The sequence below is a fragment of the Schistocerca americana genome, chromosome 11 (assembly GCF_021461395.2).
Source record: "Schistocerca americana isolate TAMUIC-IGC-003095 chromosome 11, iqSchAmer2.1, whole genome shotgun sequence".
Taxonomy (NCBI): domain Eukaryota; kingdom Metazoa; phylum Arthropoda; class Insecta; order Orthoptera; family Acrididae; genus Schistocerca; species Schistocerca americana.
Genome location: NC_060129.1, coordinates 207,369,614 through 207,384,817, shown reverse-complemented (window position 1 = coordinate 207,384,817; position 15,204 = coordinate 207,369,614). Strand labels below are relative to the sequence as shown.

At 44.2% G+C, this 15,204-nt stretch overlaps 1 protein-coding gene and 1 pseudogene across 1 annotated transcript in view; one reads left to right on the top strand and one right to left on the bottom strand.

Moving 5' to 3' along the window:
* Positions 1-15,204, top strand: part of LOC124553572 (amyloid beta A4 precursor protein-binding family B member 1-interacting protein) — a 528,575-nt gene that overhangs the window by 39,834 nt on the left and 473,537 nt on the right. The window lies entirely within an intron of this gene.
* LOC124554360 lies at positions 5,727-5,844 on the bottom strand (annotated as a pseudogene).

Here is a 15,204-nt window from a genome sequence, read left to right as displayed (position 1 = left end):
CGCCTGCATTTGTTCTTGGTGTAGCAATTTTAATGGCCAGTAGTGTACATCCAAGAAAACGGTATTCAGCGCCAATTCACAAAATCTTATTCTTGTGCAACAGAACTGACGTTCTATTCACACGAAATAATGAGTTTATCGACAGGGATTTCAAATCATTTCCATATTTCCAACTTTCCATTGTGGTTTTCCACCGTTTCTGACAAGCATATTCCGCACCTATGGAGTAGCACTTGTAGTGCGACCGGATTCGTGATTTCCTGTCAGAAAGGTCCACAGTGCAGAGTAATCGACGAAAAACTATCGAGAGTAAAACGGAAGTGTTGGAGACCCACTGCTGTCGCCGGTGTACAAAACCTGTTTAGGGGAGACCGTGATCGGCCCTCTTAGGCTGTTTGCAGATGATGCTGTCGTGCATCGTCTAGTAAAGTCATCAGAAGATCGAAACCAATTTGCAAAATAACGTAGAGAGAAATCTGTACGGTTCGAAAAGTGGAAATTGAACGTAAATAATGAAAAGTGGATGGTCATCCACGTGAGTACTAAATGGAATCCGCTAAAGTTCGGTTACACGATAAATCACACCTATTTAAGGGTACCTAATTCAACCAAATACGTAGGAATTACGAGGAACCTAAATTGGAACGATCACATAGATAATGTGGAAAAGGCAAACCGAAGTCCGCGCTTAGCCAGAAGATGCGACAGATCTGCTAAAGAGACTGACCGACCACTCCATGTTAGTCCGTCGTTACCGTCGCCAAATAGGGGACAGAGCGGCGCGGCTGTGATAAGAATTGGGGCGGTGGTCGTTGAAGCAAAGGCGTTCTTCGTCTATATTTGGAGAAATGATCATTGTAGTAAATGAAGAGGGACTATCCCGCAACGACAGATTTAAGTGTTCCTTTCCCCTGTGCGCTGCTCCAGAGTGCAACGGCAGACAAATAGTGTGACATCGTCATTTTTATCTGTTTTCCGTCATTTTCTTTCAGTTGCCTTGAATTCGTGAAGGTACGTGCCGTCTATGCAACTAAATGCAGGCGGTTTGTTTGTTGCCTTACGGGTTTCGCTGCATTTATTTGGGCAGTGGCCTGAAATACATGTTTCTTTTTATACACACAATAAACGTATTATGTGATAGATTTAATCTGCTGATATATTACCTTTGTTTTTTCTTGTTTTTTTAGGTTAGAAGCTACTTTTGTAGCACAACTTCCATATTGTGAATGTATCTTTCGTGTTACTTCAGATTTCGAGCGCTGCTAACACACATATCTGTGTTCCTGGTTACGTATTTGATAGTCTTCATACTCCAGTTAATCGAATCTGGCGTTGTTTATACACATGTCACATCACATGTTTGACTTTCACTGCCGTTCCGCGATCAGCATTGTGTGTTCTCGGTGTGTAGTGTTGCCAACTGTTCTTGTGTCTTTGTCTTTTGTTTTCTGTTGTGTTTGGTGTTTTCATTTGGTGTGTGTGTGTGTGTGTGTGTGTGTGTGTGTGTGTGTGTGTGTGTGTGGTTCCACGAACCCTCTAGCAGGCACTTTAAATGTTCACACATAGGTGTCGAGTGACTGAAAATGTAGTTCAGACACCTATGAACATAACAAAGCAGTTGCAATCCGTATCCTAAAGACGAACTCGCACTGTATTGTACTGTATGATAATTTGTTATGATTCTCAACATCACATTTTTCACACTTGTTTCACTGGTACAAACATTTGAAGCCAAAGGAAGAACAGACGTAAGCGATACTTACTACAGACTAGTTTGCTGGGATGACAGGGGATGACATTTTCTCTTTGCTCAAGCCAGCTAATTACTAACACAACTTGTGTTTACCGTGTAACATATGACGAAGAAGAGTTGCAAATGTTAACAGAACCATTCCGCGTAGCATTTTGTCGGTTGCATTACCGAAAACGCCAACATTAGTCCTGACAAGTAGTTGGCGCTAAGAGGCGAAAACGTGTAACTTGTGTTGCAGTGTGCGGTTGACCTGAACACAGAAACCGGGTCCTTACACAGTCGACCTCCCTTGTATAAAACTCGCTCAAACGTCTGATTACCGTACAAATGAGTTCATGTCTTAAATATGTGATGTTAGGCATGTTAGTGAGGAAAAGCTTGAACTTATGACTGAAGTTTGTTGGTAGTTAAACAGTGAATGAGTGTTCTTTGACTAATTCGCGTTCCATTTGGAAAAAAGGTTGTTTTTTTCACGCATCTGGACGTTTACGGCGTCTTACCTCCTGAATTTGTCGTCGAACGATATAATTTTGCACGTACATTCGGTGTAGATAGTTCCTGCAAAGCGGTGTCGCCAATAGAGTTAGTAGTAAAGAAGCAATAAATGACAACGTCATACCTCATTCTGAAATCGGAGTACGTGATACGTGAAGAGCCAAAATGTAGTAGTCGGTAAACTTGTTTTCTTTTCATCATTTTGTGGGACTTGTCAGGGAGAAAAAGTCGCCTAAATGGCTGGAGTGTTTGTCTGGAAGTCGCTCACCGCTCTCGTGCTGCTCAACATTGTCTGGATAAACTGCAGTCGTTTCAAAGAAAAATGCCTTGTTTTCATGCTGCACATAGAAATTATTATTTATGGGTGCATAAGTAAAAATAAAAATTTCGGTATGCAGCATGCAAAAAAGGTATTTTCTTTGAAACGACTGCAGTTTATATAGAGCTGCTGCGAAAATTGCCACTACAAGAAACGTCTGGGTAATTTGGCCGTAGCGAGCCACACGGCTTCTGACTGTACCGCTTCTCTTACTGTGTTGAGGCCTTTAACGTAAGATTACACATCTTAATGAGTAGACTACGGTAGCACTTGACATTTTTAAAATCGCCGTGTATACATGGCGGGGAAGTGTGTGTGTGTGTGTGGGGGGGGGGGGGGGGGGGGGGAATGTCCTAGAGCTCCTGCCGCATCCCAAATCTCAGTCTCCGTAATAACCCAACATATTTTGTCTGTCTTCGAGGTTAAATCCCTGCTGGGCAGGGAATGGAGTCAGAAGAAATTTTCTGTACTCTGAATCCATTTTACTTGCCTCTGCGCCTTGGGTTTGTCTATCTACTTACTTACGTACTCGCTGGTCATACCGGACTCGAGAGCCCATTAGCGCAGCAACGTATTTTCGCCATCTGTCCCTGTCCTGGGCTATTTCCTTCCATTCACCTTCAGTACCTAGGCTCCTCAAATCAGCCTTCACGTTGTCCTCCCATCTACGACTCGGTCTCCCCACAGGACGTTTTCCCTCCACCAGTACTCTGCGCGCTGCCCTGCCCTCATCCATTCGAGCTACGTGACCCGCCCATCGCAGCCTACGTGATTTAATAATACTGATTGTGTCACGGCTTGAGTAGAGTTCGTGAACCTCTTCGTTATCCACTTTTCGCCACTCTCCGCTAACGTCATCCCTTTTTGCTCCGAAAATTTTCCTCAAAATTTTGTTTTCAAATACTCGAAACGGCTTTCCATTTTGCACAGTGAGAGACCAAGTCTCACACCCATACAACATAACTGGTAGAATAATACTTTTGTGTATTCTAATCTTTAAATTCCTAGACAATATCCGTGATGAAAGTAATCCATTCAGTGAGAAGTAGCACGCATTTGCCGCCCGTAAACTCTTCTTCAGTTCGGATTCGATCTCATTTCTCGAAGTGATGTCCACGCCTAGATACTTAAATGTGTTCACTTTTTCAAACTGCATGTCTCCAACTCTTAACATTTCCTGATCTACTGCTGTTGGCATTCTGGTAGTAACCAGGTATTTAGTTTTGTCTTCACTTATCCTTAGACCTACGTCTTCACTAGCCTCGATTAACGCATTCGCATTTGCTGTTACAGATTCTTTCCTATCGCTAATGATGTTTAGATCATCTGCATACCCTAGTGTCTTAATATTTCCATTTAACTCCACACCCTCCGAATTATCTGCTGCCATTCGTACAATATATTCTAGGACTAAATTAAAAAGTAGCGGAGACATAGCATCTCGCTGCTCAAGTCCGTTCTTTATTACAAATTCTTCTGACTCCAATTTCCCCATGCGTAGTCTACCTTTTGCGTTTCTCAAACTCGCTTCTACAAGTCTAACATACTTCTTTGGTATCCCAAGTTCCAAAAGAATTCTGTACAATTTTGACTGCAATACTGAATCATATGCTTTTGTAAAAACTATGAAAAGATTATGAACTGGTTTATTGTATTCCCATTTCTTTTCCAAAATTTGACGCAGGGTCAATATTTGGTCTACAGTTGATCTACAGTCACACATAACTTTGGGTATTCTTTCATGTGACGAAAACATAAAACTTGTCCGCTTTCTATGCCATCAATTATAGTATCTTTATAGTGTGTTGTTTGCCGGAACTCATTCGCTGTGTGTTCCAAACGGCACGCTCATTTCAGAAGGGGCCCCCACCTACGGCTTCAGTCTACTCGCTGTTCTCCGGTAATCACCCAGCACTCCGAATCGTAGATGCTAATTCGATTTACATTTTCGGTTTTATTGGTGCTTCACAGGAAAGAAACGAAACGCGAAAGGTACACTTCAAACAGCCTTTGATTTAGCTGCACCAGACGACGCACAATCTTCAAAGACATACAAGCAAGTGAGGGGACGACGAAAGACATGTACAGTTAGACGGCGCAATGCGATTTTAAAACTGTGACGAATCGCGACTAGAAGTAGCTGTTGCAGCGAAAAGTAGCGTTCACAGAAATCACCGTTATCGCGAAGTGACAGTTTTAGCCCATCCCTGCCGGGGAACGTCTAGTCACGCGCTCCCTCTTGCGTGTGTTGACCGCGGACTGACGTCGGCTGACGTCACGGTTTTGCAACGGCCCCCTCCGTGGCCGCATTTGACTCTCTGTCCCTCCCTCCCTCCCTCCCAGACCCAAAGCAAGTGCTGTGTGTACCTTGCGGAGACGAGATGATTTCGTAACGCACCGCTCGCTCGCTATCTCGCACTGCACCGCTTGGCAACACAGACGGCGGTTTTTCTTTTTTCCTGAGGTCTCTTCTCAGAACGGTAGTTCAGGTGGGGGAGTCCACTCTACTTCTTATGTCCTGAGACACAGCAGTGGTGGGGCGATTCGACCAAACTGCAACGCAAGCATAGCGTCTATCACAATTAATGGCGTGTCGGTTCCTCGTAAAATGACATTAAAAAAAAAGTGTGTGATACCTTATGGGACTTGACTGCTAAGGTCATCAGTCCCTAAGCTCACCTATTAGTTAACCTAAATTATCCTAAGGACGAACACACACACACACCCTTGCCCGAGGGAGGACTCGAACCTCCGCCGGGACCAGCCGCACACTCCAATGACTGCAGCGCCCAGACCGCTCGGCTAATCCCGCGGGGCTAAAATGACCTTCCATCGCCATCCTTGGTCCTCTACTGCCTGTGTATATCAATGACCTTTCATCGTTAACATTACCAAATGCCAAGCTTCTTCCGTTTTCAGATGATACAAACATAGCAACATGTAGCAAATATAGTATAGAGTACTCCGTCTTCAGGCCACGAGTGGCCTACCGGGACCATCCGACCGCCGTGTCATCCTCAAGGAGGATGCGGATAGGAGGGGCGTGGGGTCAGCACACCGCTCTCCCGGTCGTTACGATGGTTTTCTTGACCGAAGCCGCTACTATTCGGTCGAGTAGCTCCTCAATTGACACCACGGGGCTGAGTGCACCCCGAAAAATGGCAACAGCGCATGGCGGCCTGGGTGGTCACCCATCCAGGTGCCGGCCACGCCCGACAGCGCTTAACTTCGGTGATCTCACGTGAACCGGTGTATCCACCTCGGTAAGGCCGTTGCCAAAGTATACAGTGAATCACTTTAATATTGGGACACTATGATATGCTAACCTTGCAGCCTCATAACTTTATTCGTAAAAAAACATATATCCAAGCATTATATTCCGTGATATGTCTTGTAAGTAATAGCATAAACTTTACTAACGTAACGTACGTAAGTTCTTTTATAATACTGTTTAAATACAACTCGGTCCTATATATTCGCGTTAGCTCAATATTCGGACACTTTGCAGAACTAATCATTTCAGGACAAGATTTTGTGGAACATGAAATGTTTCAATATCTTGTCGGGTAGCCATTCTGTTTTACCACTTCTTTCAAACGCTGCGGCATATTGCAAATGATTTTTTCTAAATAGTCCGCATGTGGACTGTCCCAATCTTCTTTTAATCGACGATACTGGTGCCTTTCTAATACGTCGCTCCACTTCTCAATGGGGTTAAGATCTGGTGATTGAGGTGGGGTTGTAGGACTTTGGGCCAATTGTACAACAAATATTCCTGCACTGCGCCAGCCTTACGCTTCGCGTCGTTGTGCTGGTAAAACTTGAACGTGTTTGATATCCACACGGTTCCAGCACTTTTCCGCAAATTGTTCTTCAATGTGTTCAAATAGACACATTTGTCCATAATACTGTCGACGAATAGCAATTCGCCCGGTCCAAATATCGACGTACAGCCCCAGACGAGAACGCTGTCACCCGCATGCTTTACAGTCGGTTCAGTATTTGTTGACTGTGAATTCTTCGTTCTTCTTCCGCCACACCATGCTTCGTCCATCCGACCCAAAGACGTTAAATTTACAGAATGAGATTTTCACTCTGCAGCGGAGTGTGCGCTGATATGATACTTCCTGGCAGATTGAAACTGTGTGCCCCCGACCGAGACTCGAACTCGGAACCTTTCCCTTTCTCGGGCAAGTGCTCTACCATCTGAGCTACCGAAGCACGACTCACGCCCGGTAATCACAGCTTTACTTCTGCCAGTACCTCGTCTCCTGCCTTCCAAACTTTACAGAAGCTCTCCTGCGAATCTTGCTTCGGTAGCTCAGATGGTAGAGCACTTGCCCGCGAAAGGCAAAGGTCCCGAGATCGAGTCTCGGTCGGGCACACAGTTTCAATCTGCCAGGAAGTTTCACGTTAAATTTACTTTCGTCGGCAAAACTGCCGTCGTTCCACCGTATTTCATCCTTCGCAATAAACTCCCTGGGCAAAGTACGATACCTTGTTCCGGTTCTGTTCACTCACGTACTGTTTCTTCACGGCCACTCTTCCACTGCAGCCGCTTTCGTTGAGGGCTCTTCGATCTGTTTGAGGATGCGCCCTTTCTCGCCAGCCTCGTTTAGCAGCTCACGTGACAAGCCGGCTGCACTGACTGACGGATCCTCCTTCATTTTCCGTATTAGCTGCGCAGCAGTTTGTCCACATGATTTACCTTTCGCGTTGCGACACAAGCTGTCTGTCGTACCTCGAAACTAGCGTTTGCTTTGCTTGGCGTTATGCCGTGTGGTCAGTCGGCCGCGCTTGTAAACACACACTTGCCGTCTGACCCGAGGTCTTCACCCCGGTGAGAGCGCTGGAAGCGGGTGCAGCCCTGCCATCCGTCCAGATAATAAAGTAACGTCACCATCGCTTTATTTCAGTCGCTTACTTAACGAGTAGTATACTATTATTTACTAGACACCTGGCTTCATATAATACGTGCAAATATACACTACTGGCCATTAAAATTGCTACACCAAGAAGAAGTGCAAATGATAAACAGGTATTCATTGGACAAATATATTATACTAGAACTGACATGTGATTACATTTTCACGCAATTTGGGTACACAGATCCTGAGAAATCAGTACCCAGAACAACCACCTCTGGCCGTAATAACGGCCTCGATACGTCTGCGCATTGAGTCAAACAGAGCTCGGATGGCGTGTACAGGTACAGCTGCCCATGCAGCTTCAACACGATACCACAGTTCATCAAGAGTAGTGACTGGCGTATTGTGACGAGCCAGTTGCTCGGCCGCCATTCTCCAGACCGTTTCAATTGGTGAGAGATCTGGAGAATGTGCTGGCCAGGGCAGCAGTCGAACATATTCTGTATCCAGAAAGGCCCGTACAGGACCTGCAACGTGCGGTCGTGCATTATCCTGCTGAAATGTAGGGTTTCGCAGGGATCGAATGAAGGGTAGAGCCAGTATGGCGATGACGAATACACGCTTCCAATGTGCGTTTACCGCCATGTCGCCAAACACGGATGCGGCCATCATGATGCTGTAAACAGAACCTGGATTCATCCGAAAAAATGACGTTTTGCCATTCGTGCACCCAGGTTCGTCGTCGAGTACACCATCGCAGGCGCTCCTGTCTGTGACGCAGCGTCAAGGGTAACCGCAGCCACGGTCTCCGAGCTGATAGTCCCTGCTGCTGCAAACGTCGTCGAACTGTTCGTGCAGATGGTTGTCGTCTTGCAAACGTCCCCATCTGTTGACTCGGGGATCGAGACGTGGCTGCACGATCCGTTACAGCCGTGCGGATAAGATGCCTGTCATCTCGACTGCTAGTGATACGAGGCCGTTGGGATCCAGCACGGCGTTCCGTATTACCCTCCTGAACCCACCGATTCCATATTCTGCTAACAGTCATTGGATCTCGACCGATGCGAGCAGCGATGTCGCGATACGATAAACCGCAATCGCGATAGGCTACAATCCGTCGTTTATCAAAGTCGGAGACGTGATGGTACGCATTTCTCCTCCTAACACGAGGCATTACAACAACGTTTCACTAGGCAACGCCGGTCAACTGCTGTTTGTGTATGAGAAATCGGTTGGAAACTTTGCTGATGTCAGCAAGTTGTAGGTGTCGCCACCGGCGCCAGCCTTGTGTGAATGCTCTGAAAAGCTAATCATTTGTATGTCACAGCATCTTCTTCCTGTCGCTTAAATTTCGCGTCTGTAGCACGTCATCTTCGTAGTCTAACAATTTTAATGGCCAGTACTGTAATTACCTCGCAGACAAAATTAATACTAAAATCAGGCTTTTTGAAGATGATCGACATATCTACAATGAAATACTGTCTGAAAAAGTTGAACAAGTATTCAGTCAGATATCGATAAGATTTCAAACCTGTGCAAAGATTGGCAACTTGTTCATACGGTAAAAAATGTAAAATTTTGCACATTACAGAACGAAAAACTGGCGTATCCTAAGATAATTTCAGTGAGTCACAGTTGGTGTCGATTAATTCGTACAAATACCTGTGTGTAATCCTTTGTAGGGATATGAAAAGGAGCGGTCACTTCATTCAGTGGCGGGTTAAGCAGGTCGGAGACTCAGGTCTACTGGTAGAAAAACACTGCGCAAAGTGCAGCCAGTCTAAAGGAGATGGCTTATAAATGGCGTACAACCGGTTCTAGAATACTGACCAAGTGTGTGGGACCTGAACCAGACAGGGCTAACAGCAGGCATCGATCGTATACAGAAAAGGGCAGCACGAACGGCCAAAGGTTTGTTTCATGCAAGGAAGAGCCTCACGGACGTGGGAAGAAAGTGAACTAGCAAACCGTTGAAGACAGATGTAAAGTCTCCCGAGAAAGTTTCAAGAACCGGCTTTAGATTGTGCCTCTAGGAATACACTAAAACCCCCTACCTATCGTTCACATGGGGATAACTTCAGTAAGATTAGAATATTTCCTGCACGAACAGACAATTCTTCCCGCGAACCGTACTTGAATGAAACGGGAAAAAAACCTTAACTGGAACAGTGACATGTACCCTCTGCCACGTACCTCAATGGTTCGCAGAGTATGTAGAGGCCTAAAATACAATTTCAGGTCGATTATGTTTTCTACGGAATCAGGAAGCAGTCACCATTGTAGTGCTGTTGCTATAAACATGTCCTGTGTACAAAAATATTCAAAATTGCTCTGACAAGGGAACCTTCCCATCGCACCCCCCTCAGATTTAGTTATAAGTTGGCACAGTGGATAGGCCTTGAAAAACTGAAAACAGATCAATTGAGAAAACAAGAAGTTGTGTGGAACTGTGAAAAAATAAGCAAAATATACAAACCGAGTAGTTCATAGGAAGATAGGCAACATCAAGGACACTGGGAGCGCAGGAGCGCCGTGGTCTCGTGGTAACGTGAGCAGCTGCGGAACGAAAGGACCTTGGTTTAAATCTTCCATCGAGTGAAAAGATTAATTTTTTATTTCCAGTTTATGTGACAAGCTCTTTATGTTTTCATCACTTTTTTGGGAGTGATTATCACATCCACAAGAAAATGTAAATCGGGCAAGGTAGAAGAATCTCTTTACCCCTTCGCCAAGTGTACAAGTTAGGTGGGTCGACAACATATTCCTGTCATGTGACGCACATGCCGTCACCAGTGTCGTATAGAATATATCAGACATGTTTTCCTGTGGAGGAATCGGTTGACCTATGACCTTGCGATCAAATGTTTTCGGTTCCCATTGGAGAGGCACGTCGTTTCGTCTACTAATCGCACGGTTTTGCGGTGCGGTCGCAAAACACAGACACTAAACTTATTACAGAGAACAAAGACGTCAATGAACGAACGGACAGATAATAACTATGCAAAAATAAAGAAAGTAAAACTTTCACTCTAGACAAGACTTGAACCAAGGACCTCTCGCTCAGCAGCTGCTCACGCTACCACAGGACCACGGCGCTACTGAGGTCACAGAATCCTTCATGTTGCCTATCTTGCGCATGGACTACTCAGTTTGTATATTTTGCTTATTTTTTTCATAGTTCCACACAACTTCTTCCTGTTTTCTCAATTGATCTGTGTTCAGTTTTTCAAGGCCTATCCACTGTGCCAACTTATAACTAAATCTGAGGGGGGTGCGATGGGGAGGTTCCCTTGTCAGCACAGTGAGCATGTCTGAAGTATTCATTTACAAAGCAAAACATCTGTCGGGTGCGGGATAGAGATCCTCCGACGTCATCTGTGTGGCCACAAATTGTTCCAAAATTGCAACGTAGTCTTCACCGCTGACCGTTTCTCGCATGACTAACGCCTCTGCTGCTTACTACACCTCAACAGCGACTTTGCGAGAATACAGCAGTTTTGGCTCACGTAAATGAAGATGTTTATTCACGTGGAAGTGAGCATCGTCTACGAACAAGAAGTAGCCAATAATATCAAACACTTCACTGTCGGTCATTGTGGACATCTGGTTCGCAAAGTCGGCTGGTACAGGTGTGGTCTAGTGGCTTTGGATTTCTAATTGACACGTGTGTAGGCGACGTCTGCTACCTACAACGCTTGAAACCATTATCTTGGATTTTGCTGACTAATTCCAGAAACGGTGGCGCCATTTTCAGGAGTAACAGCAGTTCGCCTGACGCCGACATTCCACATCTACATTCTCCTCTAGATCGTCAGCTACGCTGCCCTTCCGTTGCAATTTGGCGAATAGCTCACGGATCGTTAGCGAATCGGGGCTTTCCGGGACATTCCATCGCGCTTCAGAGCTGCGCCTCGTTGCGGTACGACTGTGTTCTCGCCTGCGCTATTCCGGTACCAGCAAACACGTTGTTCAGTTAAGTACAGGGGCGGTGGCAAGGGGGTGTCATATTACACTGGATAAAATGACTTCAGAAATCAACGAATATAATACTTCAACAGAATCAATTATAAAAAAAAAAAATAATTATGTAGCAATATAGGTTGCAATGTATTGGAAACACATTTTATTAAAAGAATAATAGTGGCAAATAGCTTACTACCTAAACCAATAAATATCATTTAACTTAAAATAGGCATCTTATTATTTATTAATACACATTTTTACACTAAACTCCAAAACAGTTATCAAAACTATTTTAAGCAACACCAAATTTTACCAATTTGTCGGTAGAGGACTTCCAACTCTCCAAGCCTTATTTCACTCCCCCAGCCGCCCCCCCCCCCCCCCCCCTTGACTGACTTCTAGGGTCACCCTGGTTGAATGCCCCGTTTCAGCCTCTTCTTTCTATGCTCTAACATCCATTCAGTTTCAGCGGTGGAACCGCATAACACCAAAACTCCAGAAATGCCAGGGTACGGAGAGACCGACAGTGGCGCTCCGAGTGGCCTGGCAGTGAACTTCGACTTCGGGGAGACCATCTGCAGTGTTTCTTTGCGAAATACGAGCACTAGATGCTGATATTTCTCATTTATGCTTTATGCAGCGGTCTGGTAGTCTGGTGGTAAAACGTATTTATTTGCAAAGCAAAGTATTGCAATTTCGACCGTGTGGCTGTTATCAAGTGGAAATTTTATTTCAGCCATGTTGGATAAAATTCAACCAAATGGAAATTATCTTCCTGATTACAACTTTGTGTGTATTGCTCTCTTCAATTTGCAGTGTAAACATGTCGCTCGCATTCTACTTAATTTTTACTTTCATCCCTGACAGTAGTTACCGCAAATGATTCCATATTTGCTTTTGTTTCGTACGAAATATAAGCTGGTTCCGTCGTAATGTGTTCTGCAGACTCCTTGTCTATTTGTTACTGCTCACGAATCTGCGTGCGAACTGCTCGATTTAAGTGCGCTGTAAGTATCTTTATAGTATTCCTTGTTAATATTGTTTCCATCCATTTGTCGTACTCAAGCATTCAATGGAGCCACCGACTTTGTCATAGACTTCTGCTAAAACGTATTGTCTGTAGTACGCGTTAGTAAACTGTGAAGACATTTGCGTAACTACTGTCGCACTTTCGCCATTTGCAAAGAAGAAAGCTCCACCCACCAAAACAACAACGCATCTACATCCATGCGTTGACCGCCTGGCAAGAAACTACGCCATCCGACGCTGGATTAATTCCGTGACAAGACGTAATAAAGCTGGATTCCAGTACCGTCAAAACCTGCTCACTTTGTGCGAGAAAATGCGAAAAACGGGTGCAAGCAAAAAACGTAGAACACGATCAATATACTTAACAATGCATTTAAATCGAGCACTTGTCCCACACATCCGTAAGGAATAACATAGACACCTAAGTCCACAGAATATCATGCAACGAATGTTTCGTGTGAAACAAACACTAATATGCTAAATTTACGCCACGCAGTATTACGAATGCGAGAAGAATGCAGTCAGAATACGAAAAACATATTTTACATGTAATTCAAAGAGTGCAATACACACGAAAAGTCGTAATCAGAAGCACAATGTCTGTTTCTATTAACTAGGAAGCGAAAAGAAACACGGAACACCAAAGTCAGCCAGTATTAAAGCGAAACAATGGACTGACATACGTGCAGCGCTCCAAGTGGACTGGCACCGAACCAACGTGAAGTGCCTGTACGAGTTGCGAACGTAGTTGAACGGTTGCTCTTCTAAACTGCGTCCCATGCGAGCAGACCAGTCGCTCCTCTACCTGTGGTTACTCTTACTTCAGATGCTTGGTTCTGTACAGAGATAACAGATCAATGTAGTCATAGGGTGGAGCTTTCATGACCCGCAGCTGATCCGCCGCGAATAGTCCTCCAGTCACAGTCACGCGTTCGTTACAGCTGCGAGTTAATAAAATACAAAGAAGTATGGAAAAAGATGAATGAATAACTTAATAATAAGGGTTTTAGTCTATTGATGTAGACGACAGAGAAATATGTCGAATACTGTTTATTCGAGAAAGAGCATCTCAAAAAGGATGTGGTCCTATGATATTCACTTAAAGTACAGATAAAAAAATACCCTTATCAAGTGGGGCAAAGTTCCGCTGAGAGCGTTACAAAAATGGTAGCAAAGTTCACATACTAAAGTCACCAAAGATAAAATTAAGCCCATTTCGTGAACACAATATTATCATACACGATACGAGGACTTAGTACCCCGTACTCTCCCAGTATTCTGAGTTCTGTAAATCAAGGGGAAAATGTTACGAGGCTTACTGTGGAACACATTCAGACCTATCGAAATATTAAGTGAGAGCATTGTAGCGGCTGTGCGGCTCAATCGCGCACGTTACTCTAGACAGGTTTGAGTCCTTCCAGAGCTCCGGAATCGCTCCCTCCAACTCGTCACCCGAAAAGTCGCAGTCTCCACTTGACTCCCATAGTGTTCCGCTTCAGTGTGCTGAAGACTGTCCCCATCAAAAATACAAAGTCTACAAGCTCTGGTTCAACTTTGTTGTTGTTGTTGTTTTCAGTCCTGAGACTGGTTTGATGCAGCTCTCCATGCTACTCAATCCTTTGCAAGCTCCTTCATCTCCCAGTACTTTTACCACAATAATATTGAAATAAATAAATGTCATAAACATACGGTCAGACTCCGATTACTAACAATAAATATAAGCAATAGTTAGTTCATAAGTAAATGAGCTAGCATTACTGCGCAAGTGATCCCACGATAAATAACAAGAGGCTATCGCTAAATATCATTTATACAATTACGTATGCCTTCTTAACACAAAGCATCTTTCGGTGCTCTTCTCAATTGTCGTTTCCGCTAACACGTGCAACTGACCCATTTTATATTAGCTGAGGTTTTTAATAGCACTTGCGATCGGAAAGTTAGTGCAAAATAGTAAACTGTTCATTAAAAAATACACAAGTATGACAATAGTGAGATATTTATGCTGTACTCATTTGCTGTGTAACTGAGGCAAATACGATGTTATGACAAACATTTGCATTATGAAAAGGGTATAAAAGAAGTCGCAAATCAGTAAATAAAATATACAGGTCGGTAGCTTGCAGGGGTGACAGCTACAGTGCAATGCTAACGTCAGAACGTTTTGTGGAAATCGCATGAAACTATTTCAAGTCGTTAGTCCAGAAGTTCATTGTGTAAATGTTTATTCGCTGTGAAACATAAACTTCCGCAGTTTTAAAGATATCAGCTTAATAAGTCACGGTTGCAATATACTGACACGAATTCCTTACAGACGAATGGAATAACTGGTTGAAGCCGACATCGGGGACGATACAGTTTGGATTCCGTAGAAATATTGGAACACGTGAGGCAATACTGACCCTACGACTTATCTTAGAAGAAAGATTAAGGAAAGGCAAACCTACGTTTCTAGCATTTGTGGACTAGGAGAAAGCTTTTGACAGTGTTGACTGGAATACTGTCTTTCAAATTCTGAAGGTGGCAGGGGTAAAATACAGGGAGCGAAAGGCTATTTACAATTTGTACAGAAAGCAGATGGCAGTTATAAGAGTGGATGGGCATGAATGGGAAGCAGTGGTTGGGGAGTGAGACAGGGTTGTAGCCTCTCCCCGATGTTATTCAACCTGTATATTGAGCAAGCAGTAAAGGAAACAAAAGAAAAATTCGGAGTAGGTATTAAAATCCATGGAGAAGAAATAAAAACTTTGAGGTTCGTCGATGACATTGTAATTCTG